Source organism: Pan troglodytes, chromosome 7, assembly GCF_028858775.2.
Source record: "Pan troglodytes isolate AG18354 chromosome 7, NHGRI_mPanTro3-v2.0_pri, whole genome shotgun sequence".
In the NCBI taxonomy this organism is placed as follows: domain Eukaryota; kingdom Metazoa; phylum Chordata; class Mammalia; order Primates; family Hominidae; genus Pan; species Pan troglodytes.
In genome coordinates, this window is record NC_072405.2 from 154702588 (window position 1) to 154715711 (window position 13124).

A 13124-nucleotide genomic window follows, 5' to 3' on the forward strand; every position below is an offset into this window, starting at 1 on the left:
AGCGCCCCGGACTCGGGGTCTTGTGGGGAGGAACGCAGGGAGGACCCCAGTCCCTCCTGCCTCGCTCGGGGCCTGGGGCGCGGGATCTGCGGGGGCAGGCGGGGGAGGCGGGAGCCGAAGGAGCAAGTGCTGAGGCAGCGAAAGCGCAGCGCGCGCCCTGTGCCGCAGTGGCTCCCGCCGCTCGGTCACCCCGGCTGACCCCGTGCACGCTGGAGGGGCCTACCCGCCCCCGCCTCTCTCCCCCCGGGCGGGTGTGCGGCGCAGCGGCGTCGCTGCGAGCCGGGTGTGGAGCTGGAGAGGGGCTGCCACGACCCTGCTCCAGAAATTCTGCTGCTTTGGGGGTTTTCCGCCCTTCCGCGCGGCTGCAGCTCCCCACGGCAGCCCCGCAACCAGGCGGATAACCCTTTCCTCGGCCGCCCGCCCAGCGTTTGCAGCCCCCATGACGTCAGGCTCAGCGGCCAATGGCGGGGCGCCGGGCGCGGGGGCTCCGGGGCTCCGGGCCGCACAATGGCCGCGCGCGGGTGCCTCTGTCCCCAATTAGGGCCTGGTGCCGCCATTGTCCCCTCACCCGCCCCGCCCGGTGGTCCGGGCCTACGGGCTCCGAGCGCGCTCCCACGCGCCCCGCTGCCGCTGGGGACCAAGGTCGCGGGGGCGGCCCTGGGGAGCGTCCGGGCGCGGGTGTGCCGGGAGCGCGTGCGATACTGGAGCGCGCTCGTTGCGGCGCAAAATGACCTTGCGCGGGGCGGACCCGCGGACAGCGGCTGGGAGCGCGCGGCGGGCGGGCCCCGGGGAAGACGGCCTGCGGGGGCGCGCTGCACTTGCTGAGCTCAGCGCCCCGCCCCCGGCCGCCCGGCCCCGCGCGGAGCCCGGGTGGGTGTGACCCGGCCCGCCCGCGCGGGGGGTGCGGCGGAGACCACGGACCCGCTTTGTGCCAGCCGCCCCGGCCCCGGCAGCGGCGGGACATTCATCTTGCGTGGCAGGCGCTCCCGAGGGGTGGGGGCGGGGCGCGGCCGCCCCCTTATCTCCGAGCGGCAGCCGGCTAGGCTCGCGGTGGGGGCGGGGGCGGGATCCCCCTCGGCCGCGCCGCGCGGGTCCTGGCTCCCTCCCAGGGGGGGCCGGGCCAAGGCACAGCCGGAGGCGCGGGGCCAATTAACATTTTGATTGCGGGACTGGGGGGCCATCTGGACCGAGGCCTAATTACCCGGCAGACCCTCGGGGCGCCGGCGGGACGTGCCAGGCGCGATCCCCTCATCACCCAGCGCTCACCGCCTCCTCCCGGACCCTGTCCCCGCCCTCAACTCTGTCCTTCGACTCCATCCTTGGCCTCCTCCGTTCGTCCTAGTATTCTTGCCTCTCTGTCCCCACCCTCCGGGTCCTCCGACCCCCAACTCTGTCCCCTTCCCCCATTCTTCCGTTCGTCTGCCCTGTCCCCCCACCCCCCGTTTCTCTCCTCTGCTCCTCCCACTTCGTCCCTTCTCCCCGCGCCATTCCTGTCGCCCTGCACTCACCCCGTTTCCTTGTCCCTCCATCCACCCTCTCAGCCCCTTCCTCTCCTGCCTCTGTGCACATACCTGCCTCTCTCTGTCAAGCTCCTCGCCCCTTTTGCCCCCAGCCCCCTTGACGGAAGAGGCATCACAGCGGCACACATGTGTCCCGTGGCCAGGCGCTCCCGCGGGAACCATTGGGGCGGCCCTTGCTCTCGCTCGGGTGGAGCCCGCAGCCCCCCGGGACCCCTGGCGGGGAGGGACAGCTGGGTCCAGGCCTTGGCCATCAGTCTGCACCGACCGGGGTGCGGAGCGCACATGCGACCCGGGCGCAATTACTTGGGCCTCCTCGCCCCGTCCCTCCACCAGCATCCTGATCCCCCCCTTCCCCCTCACCCCCAGCATCAGGAGGTCGTTGTGGTGCCCCAGTCCTGGGCCCCAGCTAGGAGAGGCTGGAGGAGGACAGTGGACGATTCTCACGCTTTGGAAAAGTGTCAGCCCTCCTGCATGGGAGGCCTCCCCGAGTCTCTTACTGAGAGCTGGGGCCTTGGGAGGCTTTGTTGCAGGAGAGGAGATGGTCAGGGTCCCCAGGCAAGGCTGCCTTGGTCCCCAGCCAATTAAAGTCCTGGTCCCCATAGCCACTCTCTGCAGAGCCCCTCTTGGGGAGTCTCTTCCTGCCGCCCTGATGCAAGCCCCAGTTCTGCCCCCTTGTCCCTTCGGGTGGGTGCAGTGTTGACTCTGAACCCTCTGTGCCCTCTGCTGCTGGCCGCACCTCTCCCTGCCCCTCCCAGGCCCCATGTTGTGGAAAGGTCAGCCATAAGGGTCAGGGGTCCCCGCTCTTGTGTCTCCAGCACCCCACCCTCAGCAAAGCCAGAGCCCCTGGTGTGCCCACCCTCAGATCCTGCAGTTGCATTCTCACCCACCCCTGCCCTATTGAGGCTCCAACCCAGGAAATCAGTGGACAGCCCAGATCCGAGGGTCCACCCTGCTGGACAGAAGCGATGGGCAGAGAATAGGGTGTTGAATGGAGGTGACAGGTGTGGGATGCAGTTACTGGTGGTGATGGAGCACAGTTGGGTTAGAAGATGAGGACATTGACTTGGAGAAGAGATCAAGGCTTGGAGGGGACAGGCAGTCTGCGGTGGTTCATCCACGAGAACATTAGACCACCAGGAATTCAGGCAGCGATGGGTGGGGGCGAAGCCATAGTGAGAGCTGCTGCTGGGTGGTTGGTGGCCAATGACACGTGCTCCAGCTGGGACGCTCAAGGAGAGGAGGGAATTGGGGTCTGCAGGCCTCAGCCAGGAGCACAGGAGTATTTGGGGGAGAGAGAAAGCAGCCCCCAGAGAGGACTGTGGGGAGGGACAGCATGGAAGGAGGGCCCTCAGCAGGGAGGACGTGGGGTCGCTGGGGTGGAGCCCCTGGGGAAGGTTTCAGGATGGGGGGTGGGTCTGTATTCCAAAATGGCTCTGGTGGGGTTGGGGGGTAGGCATGGGGACAAGGGCGTGAAGAGTGGCCCAGAAAAGCCGGGTGGGCAGACTTGGTCCCTGCTGGGCAGGAGCTTTGGAGGACCCACAGGAGCAAGGTTGCAGCACAACTGGAAATGTGCGTGTGAAAACCAGAAGCAGAGAGCGAGGGCAAGTGTCAGTGCCAGAAAACACCTGCACTAAACATAACAACAGGTTAACATTCTGATTGTCGGGAGAAATAACTGGTATAAATGAACTTTTTACAGAACAAAGATGCTGAGACTCCAAAGGGCTTAGCAGGTGATTGACTACAGAAGAAATAAGAGATCTTATTAGGAATCACACACATGCTGGCTGGGTGCAGTGGCTCATCTGTAATCCCAGCACTTTGGGAGGCCAAAACGGGTGGATCACTTGAGGTCAGGAGTTCGAGACCAGCCTGGCCAACGTGGTGAAACCCCGTCTCTACTAAAAATACAAAAATTAGCTGGGCGTGGTGGCGCACACACCTGTAATCCCAGCTACTTGGGAGGCTGAAGCAGGAGAATTGCTTGAACCCGGGAGGCAGAAGTTCCAGTGAGCTGAGATTGCACCATTGCCCTCCATTGCACTCCAGCCTGGGCAACAGAGCTAGACTCTGTCTTTAAAAAAAAAAAAAAAAAGGAATCAAAGACATGCAAATTAAAGGACAAAATGCAAATTTCAGGGTTTTTTCTTGTTTTATTACAGAAAATATGAAATATGCACAGATGTGCAGAGAGCCAGTTAATGCAGGTTCCCCTCTTGCCCAATAAGCATGTTCACTAAAGACCAGCCTATGGGTGGCTGGGCGCCTGTAATCCCAGCACTTTGGGAGGCTGAGGCGGGCAGATCATGAGGTCAGGAGATAGAGACCATCCTGACTAACACGGTGAAACCCCTTCTCTACTAAAAATACAAAAGAAAATTAGCCGGGCGTCGTGGCGGGTGCCTATAGTCCCAGCTACTCAGGAGGCTGAGGCAGGAGAATGGCGTGAACCCAGGAGGTGGAGCTTGCAGTGAGCCAAGATCGCGCCACTGCACTCCAGCCTGGGCGACAGAGTGAGACTCCGTCTGAAAAACAAAAAACAAAAAACAACAAAAAAAACAGCCTATAGGCATCTTGCTTCCTCCCTGACTCCCTCATCATTTTGAAGCAAATCCCAGACATGGCATCACAAAACGCCATCTTTGGTGGGGCGCAGTGGCTCACACCTGTAATCCCAACACTCTGGGGGGCTGAGGTGGGTGGATCACTTGAAGTCAGGAGTTTGAGACCAGCCTGGCCAACATGGTGAAACCCCGTCTCTACTAAAAATACAAAAATTGGCTGGGCGTGGTGGCTCATGCCTGTAATCTCAGCACTTTGGGAGGCCAAGGTGGGTGGATCACCTGAGGTCTGGGGTTCAAGACCAGCCTGGCCAACATGGAGAAACCCCATCTCTACTAAAAATACAAAAAATTAGCCAGGCGTGGTGGCAAGCGCCTGTAATCCCAGCTACTTGGGAGGCTGAGGCAGGAGAATCGTTTGAACCAGAGTGGCAGAGGTTGCAGTGAGCTGAGACTGCGCCACTGCACTCCAGCCTGGGCAACAGAACGAGACTCTGCCTCAGCAACAACAACAACAAATCATATATATATATATATACACACACACACACACACACACACACACACACACAATTAGCCAGGTGTAGCCGGGTGTAGTGCTCATGCCTGCAATCCCAGCACTTTGGGAGGCCAAGGCAGATGGATCAGGAGGTCAGGAGTTCAAGACCAGCCTGGCCAACATGGTGAAACCATGTCTCTACTAAAAATACAAAAATTAGCCGGGTGTGGTGGCGGGCGCCTGTAATCCCAGCAACTTGGGAGGCTGAGGCAGAGAATTCCTTGAAATCAGGAGGAATTCACTGCAACGGAGGTTGCAGTGAGCCAAGATTGCACCACTGCACTCCAGCCTGGGCAACAGAGCGAGACTCTGTCTCAAGAAAAAACAAAAAACAACACGGCCATTTTCTCTTGATAAAGACATGAGCGGTACACATGAGCAAGGGTGGGGGTGCAGCTAAGGAGCTGCAGAGCTGGTCCTCAGGCTCCTACTTGGGCCCAGCCCAGCTTGAGCTGGGGGTGCCTGGAGACAGGATTGGACCCCGCCTCCTTCTTGCTTTCAGCAGGGCAACCCCTCAGTCTCCTGTGTCCCCCTGGCTGCATAGCAGAGAGGCCAGCAGCCCTGAAGTGGCCCAAATCCCACCCCCTTCCAAGAGGTCCAACTGCCTGACCTGCTCAGACCTTCAGCTTTAGGCAGGGGTCACTTAATTTCTCTAAACTGGAGATATAATTTTCTTTTTTTTTTTCTTTTCTTTTCTTTTTTTTTTTTTTGAGACAGAGTCTTGCTCTTGCCCAGGCTGCAGCGCAGTGGTGCAATCTCGGCTCACTGCAAGCTCCGCCTCTCGGGTTCACACCATTCTCCTGCCTCAGCTTCCTGAGTAGCTGGGACTACAGGCGCCCGCCACCACGCCTGGCTAATTTTTTTGTATTTTTAGTAGAGACGGGGTTTCACCGTGTTAGCCAGGATGATCTCGATCTCCTGACCTTGTGATCCACCCGCCTTGGCCTCCCAAAGTGCTGGGATTACAGGCGTGAGCCACCGCGCCCGGCCAACTGAAGATACAATTTTCATATGTAAAATATCTTAAATGTAGAATTCCATCAGCTTTAAAAACACATATTCTCTTGTAACCCACTCACCTACAGAGACACAGGATACTTCCATGCCCTACAGGATGGTCCTTCGGGGCAGGTATAAAGTTATAAAGGAGACATTGAGAAGAGGCTAGGGGAACCTGAGAGTGAGGCCTGGGAGGAGGCAGAGACGGGGGATGTGAGGAGGAAAGAGGTGGGGGAGGAAGAGGCAGGGGCGGAGGAGGTGACTCCAGAGGAGGGTGAGGAAAGGGCTTCCACCAGGGCAGCCGGGCCCCACCTAAGCACTGCAAGCATTCCTGGCAGCTGGGCTCACTTCTTTCCTAGCAGGGTGATATGAGGAGGGCTCTGGAAGTGGCCGGGGGGCACTGACCTGCCTGCACAGTGGAGGCCCAGTGTCGACGGCCTCCTATGCAGCCTCCTAATTCCTGATGCAACATGAGCCTCCCCACCTTCACCTTCCTGGACCTGCCCGTGGTGTGGCTTCCTGCTGTCCCAGCTGCTGGGAGTCTTGTCACCAGCAGCCTTGAGGGATGGCTGCAGCTGCAGAGCCCCTCGCCCAGGGCCACACCCTCCTAGGGGTGGCCACACCTGGTGACTGATGGAGGCCCTGGCATTCCTGCCTGAGGCAGGACAACCTTGATGGGCGATCTCGGCTCAGGCCTTTGGGGGCCAGCAGGGGCTGTTGCTCCTGGGTGGCCATCACTCCTCCCTCGGCCTCATCTGACCTCCTCGCCCTCCCTCCACAGACGTCCATCCCTAGGGCAGTCTTGTAAATGTCCTGGAGCTCCAAACTCAGGCTCAGAGTCCCTTCCCAGAGCTTTATTCTGCTCCCTCCAATGGAATGTGATCTTTCCAGCCAAGTTCACACTCCTGTCCCCACTTCCACCCCCTAGCCCCCATGCTCCCCTACCCCAGGTTCCCTGAAGGCATTTGGGCCTGATGGTCCTCTCCACACTCTCCTGTTGGCTGAAAAGTCCCTGGGGACAGTGCCTCTGCAACAACCGTTTCTACTCCTCACCCTGGCCCAGCCGTCCTGGGCTTCTTCTCATGCCTATTCACCCTGCAGGGGGGCCCAAGGCTCCTTCCAGGAACCCCATCATCTCCTTGCCCTCTCCCACCCTCAGCTCCTCTACCCTGGTACTCTCACTCCAACACCTCAAACTTAGTAGAGCCTTCAGCCCCACCACGTCTCTCTGCCTATGGCCGCTGCTCTCAGGGAGCCCCAGGAATTGTTCCTCCGGGCATAGCTCTTGAGGTGCCCCCTCCGATATTGACCTGGGTCCGGCTGTGGGCATCAGCAAGAATGGTGCAAACCAAGGCTGTGACCACGCACACCGTGGGGTGACTCCAGAGCTCTCGCTCACTTTGGGATGCCTGCAGCTACGGCTGGCAAGAGCTCCGACGGGGCTGTTGAGGACAGGCCACGCAGAGCATTTCTGTGGGACAGGTGCTACAGATGGTCCAGCCCCAGCAGATCTCCCAGCCAAATGCAGTCACACAAGTAACCCCAGCTACAATGCTTGGGGTAGAACTGCCCCACGGAGCCAGTCAGCCTGAAAGATTGGATAAATAATAAGTTGCTACTGGCTGGGCACGGTGGCTCATGCCTGTAATCCCAGCACTGTGGGAGGCCGAGGCGGACAGATCAGCTAAGGTCAGGCATTGAAGAGCAGCCTGGCCAATATGGTGAAACCCTGTCTCTACTAAAACATACAAAAATTAGGCCAGGTGCAAGTGGCTCACACCTGTAATCCCAGCACTTTGGGAGGCCGAGGTGGGCAGATCACCTGAGGTTGGGAGTTTGAGACCAGCCTGACCAACATGGTGAAGCCCTGTCTCTACTAAAAATACAAAATTAGCCGGGCGTGGTAGTGCATGCCTGTAATCCCAGCTACTTGGGAGGCTGAGGCAGAAGAATCACTTGAACCTGGGGGGCGGAGGTTGCGGCGAGCCAAGATGGCCACCGCACTCCAGCCTGGGCAACAAGGGCGAAACTCCATCTCAAAAAAAAAAAAAAAAAAAAAAAAAATTAGCCGGGCACAGTGGCTCACACCTGTAATCCCAGAACTTTGGGAGGCTGAGGGAGGTGGATCACCTGAGATCAGGAGTTCGAGACCAGCCTGGCCAACATAGTGAAACCCCATCTCTACAAAAATACAAAAAAATTAGCTGGACGTGGTGGTGGATGCCTATAATCCCAGCTACTAGGGAGGCTGAGGCAGAAGAATCGCTTGAGCCTGGAAGGCAGAGGTCTCAGTGAACCGAGATCGTGCCATTGCATTCCAGCCTGGGCAACAAGAGCAAAACTCTGTCTCAAAAACAAAACAAAATAAAAATTAGTGGGGCATGGTGGCACATGCCTGTAATCACAGCTACTTGGGAGGCTGAGGCAGGAGAATCGCTTGAACCAGGAAGGCGGAGGTTGCAGTGAGCCGAGATCACACCACTGTGCTCCAGCCTGGGTGACAGCAAGACTCCATCTCAAAAAGAAAAAAAAAGTTGCTACTAGCGTCTACATTTTACACAGCAGATAGGTGACTGAAATAGAAGTTGGCAGCTGGAAGCGGGGTGCTGCTGGACCAAATACCTAAAATCAGTGGCACTGGCTCCAGGACTGGGTGGCATGGCAAGCAGAGGCCTGAGGAGACTGTCAACAGAGACTGGGAATGAAGGAGCCCACGAGGAGGATGGAGGAAGATGAGCCGTTGTCAGCAGGAGTCCAGAGAGGCGTTGCCACAGCAACCTGGAGACACAGCTGCACCTGATGCTGGGTTCTGGGCCACGAGATGCAGGCAAAAATGTGGAGGGGCCTGGTATGGGATGAAATGCCCAGCCACCAAATAAGAATGTGTTGAAGCCCTAATCCACAGTGTCTCAGAATATCTCAGAATATGACAATATTGGGAAATAGGCCCATTGCATGCAGATTTCATTAGCTCAAGTGATGGTGGAGTAGGGTGGCCTTTTTTTTTTTTTTTTTTTTTTTTTAAAGACAGGGTCGGCCAGGCGAGGTGGCTCATGCCTATAATCCTAGCACTTTGGGAGGCCGAGGTGGGCAGATCACCTGAGGTCAGGAGTTCGAGACCAGCCTGGTCAACATAGTGAAACCTCGTCTCTACTAAAAATATAGAATTAGCCAGGTGTGGTGGCTCATGCCTGTACTGTAATCCCAGCTACTCAGGAGGCTGAGGCAGGAGAAATGCATGAACTCAGGAGGCGGGGGTTGCAGTGAGCTAAGATCACACCATCACACTCCAGCCTGGGCAACAAGAGAGAAACTCCATCTCAAAAAAAAACAAAAACAAAAAGGCTGGGCTTGGTGGCTCACGCCTGGAATCCCAGCACTTTGGGAAGCCAAGGCAGGTGGATCACAAGGTCAGGAGATCAAGACCATCCTGGCTAACATGGTGAAACCCCGTCTCTACTAAAAATACAAAAAAAATTAGCTGGGCGTGGTGGCGGGTGCCTGTAGTCCCAGCTACTCGGGAGGCTGAGGCAGGAGAATGGCGTGAACCTGGAAGGTGGAGCTTGCAGTGAGCCGAGATCGTGCCACTGCACTCCAGCCTGGGCGATAGAGTGGGACTCCATCTCAAAAAAAAAAAAAAAAAAAAAAAAACAGGATCTCATCCTGTTGTCCAGGCTGGAGTGCAGTGGTACAATCACAGCTCACGGCAGCCTTGACCTCTTGGGCTCAAGTGACCCTGCCACCTCAGCCACAGGTGCATGTCACTGTATCCAGCTAATTTTAAAAAGTTGGCTGGGCATGGTGGCTCACGCCTGTAATCCCAGCACTTTGGGAGGCCGAGGCAGGCAGATCGCTTGAGGTCAGGAGTTCAAGACCAGCCTGGGCAACATGGTGAAACTCTGTCTCTATTAAAAAATAATAATAATAATACAAAAATTAGCCCAGCCTGGTAATGCATGCCTGTAATCCCAGCTACTGGGGAGACTGAGGCAGGAGAATCACTTGAACCCAGGAGGTGGAGATTTCAGTGAACTGGGATCACACCCAGCGCCCACCAGCCTGGGTAACAGATTGAGACTCCGTCTTAAAAAAAAAATTTTTTTTTTTTGTAGAGACGAGGTATCACCATGTTGCCCAGGCTGGGCTTGAACTCCTGGGCTCAAGGGAGCCTCCTGCCTTGTCCTGTCAAAGTGCTGGGATTACAGTTGTGAGCCACTGAGCCCGGCCTGTCTTCCATGCTTATGGTTCCTTTGTCACAGTTAAGACACCAACATTGGGCCGGGCGTGGTGGCTCACGCCTGTCATCCCAGCATTTTGGGAGGCCGAGGCGGGTGGATCCCCTGAGGTCAGGAGTTTGTGACCAGACTGGACAACATGGTGAAACCCCATCTCTGCTAAAAATATAAAAAAACTAGCATGGTGGTGGGTGCCTGAAATCCCAGCTACTCGGGAGGCTGAGGCAGAATTGCTTGAACTCAGGAGACGGAGGTTGCAATGAGCTGACACAGCACCACTGCACTCCAGTCTCAGTGACACAGTAAGACTCCGTCGCAAAAAAAAAAAAAAGAAAAAAAAAAGAAACCAACCTTGATACGTTACTGCTAACTCCAGGCTTTATTTGGATTTCACTAGTTTTTCCATCTACATCCTCTATCTGTTACAGAAATCAATTCAAGATACGACTTTGCATTTAGCTATCACGTCTCTTTAGTCTGTGGTCTGTGACAATTTATCAGTCTTTCCCTGTTTTTCATGATCTTGACAGTTTTGAGGAGCACTGCTCAATTTTATAGATTGAATGAGTCTTTGGTAACATGTCCCTCAGTTGGGGTTTGTCTGATGTGCTCTCGTGATGAGGGTTTGGGGTGTGGGGAGGAGACCACGGAGGCGATGTGGTCTTCTCATTACATCATCGCAGGGCTCCTGTGACGTCACTGTGACATCACTGGTGAGGCTGACCTCAGTCACCTGGTTAACGTGGCATCTGCCAGATTCTTCTGCTGTCAAGTTACTATTTTTCTTTTCTTTTCTTTTCTTTTTTTTTTTTTTTGAGACGGAGTCTTGCTCTGTCTCCCAGGCTGGAGTGCAGTGGTGTAATCTCGGCTCACTGCAACCTCTGCCTTCCGGGTTCAAGCGATTCTCCTCCCTCAGCCTCCTGAGTAGCTGTGATTACAGGCAACTGCCACCATGCCCGGCTAATTTTCTATTTTTAGTAGAGACGGGGTTTTGCCATGTTGGCCAGGTTGGTCTCGAACTCCCGACCTTGTGATCCACCTGCCTCGGCCTCCCAAACTGCTGGGATTATAGGCGTGAGCCACCACACCTAGCCCTTTTTTCTTTTCTTTTCTTGAGACAGAGTTTCGCTCTTGTTGCCAAAGCTGGAGTGCAGTGGCGTGATCTGGGCTCACTGCAACCTCCACCTCCTGGGTTCAAGCGATTCTACTGCCTCAGCCTCCCAAGTGGCTGGGATTACAGGAGCCCACCACCTCGCCCAGCTAATTTTTGTATTTTTAGTAGAGATGGGGTTTCACCATGTTGGCCAAGCTGGTCTCGAACTCCTGAGCTCAGGTGATCCGCCCACCTCGATCCCCCAAAGTGCTGGGATTACAGGCGTGAGCCACCAGGCCCGGCCACCTACCCTTGTTTGACCCAACTAACTGCCTACTCCACACCTGCATCTAAGCAGCAAACCTTTGCCCTAGAAAAACAACCACATCCACTCACCCTTCACATGTGTGACACGCATCTCAACTGAGCACCCCACACTGCCTGACAATCTTACTATACTTTCCCTATCCAGTTACTCTCCTGCTCCCTGGGAAGACTATTTCACACCTCGTCTTCTTGACTTAAAACCTGCTAATCCCCTCCACCTTCAAAGCTAATAACCTTTTTTTTTTTTTTTTTTTTTGAGACAGAGTCTCGCTCTGTCGCCCAGGCTGGGGTGCAGTGGCGCCATCTTGGCTCACCGCAAGCTCCGCCTCCTGGGTTCACACCATTCTCCTGCCTAAGCCTCCCGAGTAGCTGTGACTACAGGTGCCCACCACCACGCCCGCCTAATTTTTTTTTGTATTTTTAGTAGAGACGGGGTTTCACCGTGTTAGCCAGGATCTCCTGACCTTGTGATCCGCCCGCCTTGGCCTCCCAAAGTGCTGGGATTACAGGCGTGAGCCACTGCACCCGGCCAACCATTTTTTTTAAGAGATGGGGTCTCACTATGCTGTCTAGCCTGGTCTCAAACTCCTGGGCTCAAGCGATTCTCTTGCCTCAGCCCAGCCTCCCAAGCAGTTGAGACTACAGGTGTGCAGAACCGCATCTGGCTAATTTTTGTATTTTCTGTAGAGACAAGGTTCACCATGTTACCCAGACTGGTCTTGAACTCCTGGGTTCAAGCAGTCCACCCGCTTTAGCCTCCCAAAGTGCTAGCATCACAGGTGCAAGCCACAACGTTCAGCCTAATAATCTTATTAGTTAGAATCACACTTGCCAGCAACTGTTAGAAAACTCCAAATAGGCCGGGCGCGGTGGCTCATGCCTGCAATCCCAGCACTTTAGGAGGCCAAGGCAGGTGGATCAAATAGGCCGGGCGCGGTGGCTCATGCCTGCAATCCCAGCACTTTAGGAGGCCAAGGCAGGTGGATCAAATAGGCCGGGTGCGGTGGCTTATGCCTGCAATCCCAGCACTTTAGGAGGCCAAGGCAGGTGGATCAAATAGGCCGGGTGCTGTGGCTCACACCTGTCATCCCAGCACTTTAGGAGGCTGAGGCAGGCAGATCACGAGGTCAGGCGTTTGAGACCAGCCTGGCCAGCATGGTGAAACTCTGTCTCTACTGAAAATACAAAAATTAGCCAGGCATGGTGGCGGGCACCTGTAATCCCAGCTATTTGGGACACTGAGGCAGGAGAATCACTTGGAACAGGAAGGCAGAGGTTGCAGTGAGCCGAGATCATACCACTGCACTGCAGCCTGGGCAAAAGAGCGAAACTCCATCTCAACAACAACAACAAATGTAAATTACAGTGGCTTAAACTGGAAATTTGTCTCTTTCACATAAATAGAGTCCATTAGAAGCCATGCAGGACTAGTAGGGCAACTCTACACTCATAGAGCTCCCTAATTCTATCGGTTTGTTTGTTTGTTTGTTTGATTTGAGACAGAGTAATTCCAGCACTTTGGGAGGCCAAGGCGGGTGGATCACCTGAGGTCAGGAGTTCAAGACCAGCCTGGCCCCAACATGGTGAAACCCCGTCTCTACTAAAAATACAAAAATTAGGCGGGTATGATGGCGCATGCCTGTAATCCCAGGTACTCGGGAGGCTGAGGCAGGAGAATTACTTGAGCTCAGGAAGCAGAGGTTGCAGTGAGCCGAGATTGCCACTGCACTGCAGCCTGGGTGACAGAGCAAGACTCGGTCTCAATAAATAAATAGATAAATAAAATCTCTATTAGGCCATGCGCACCTGCACACCAACAAGCAAGACCTT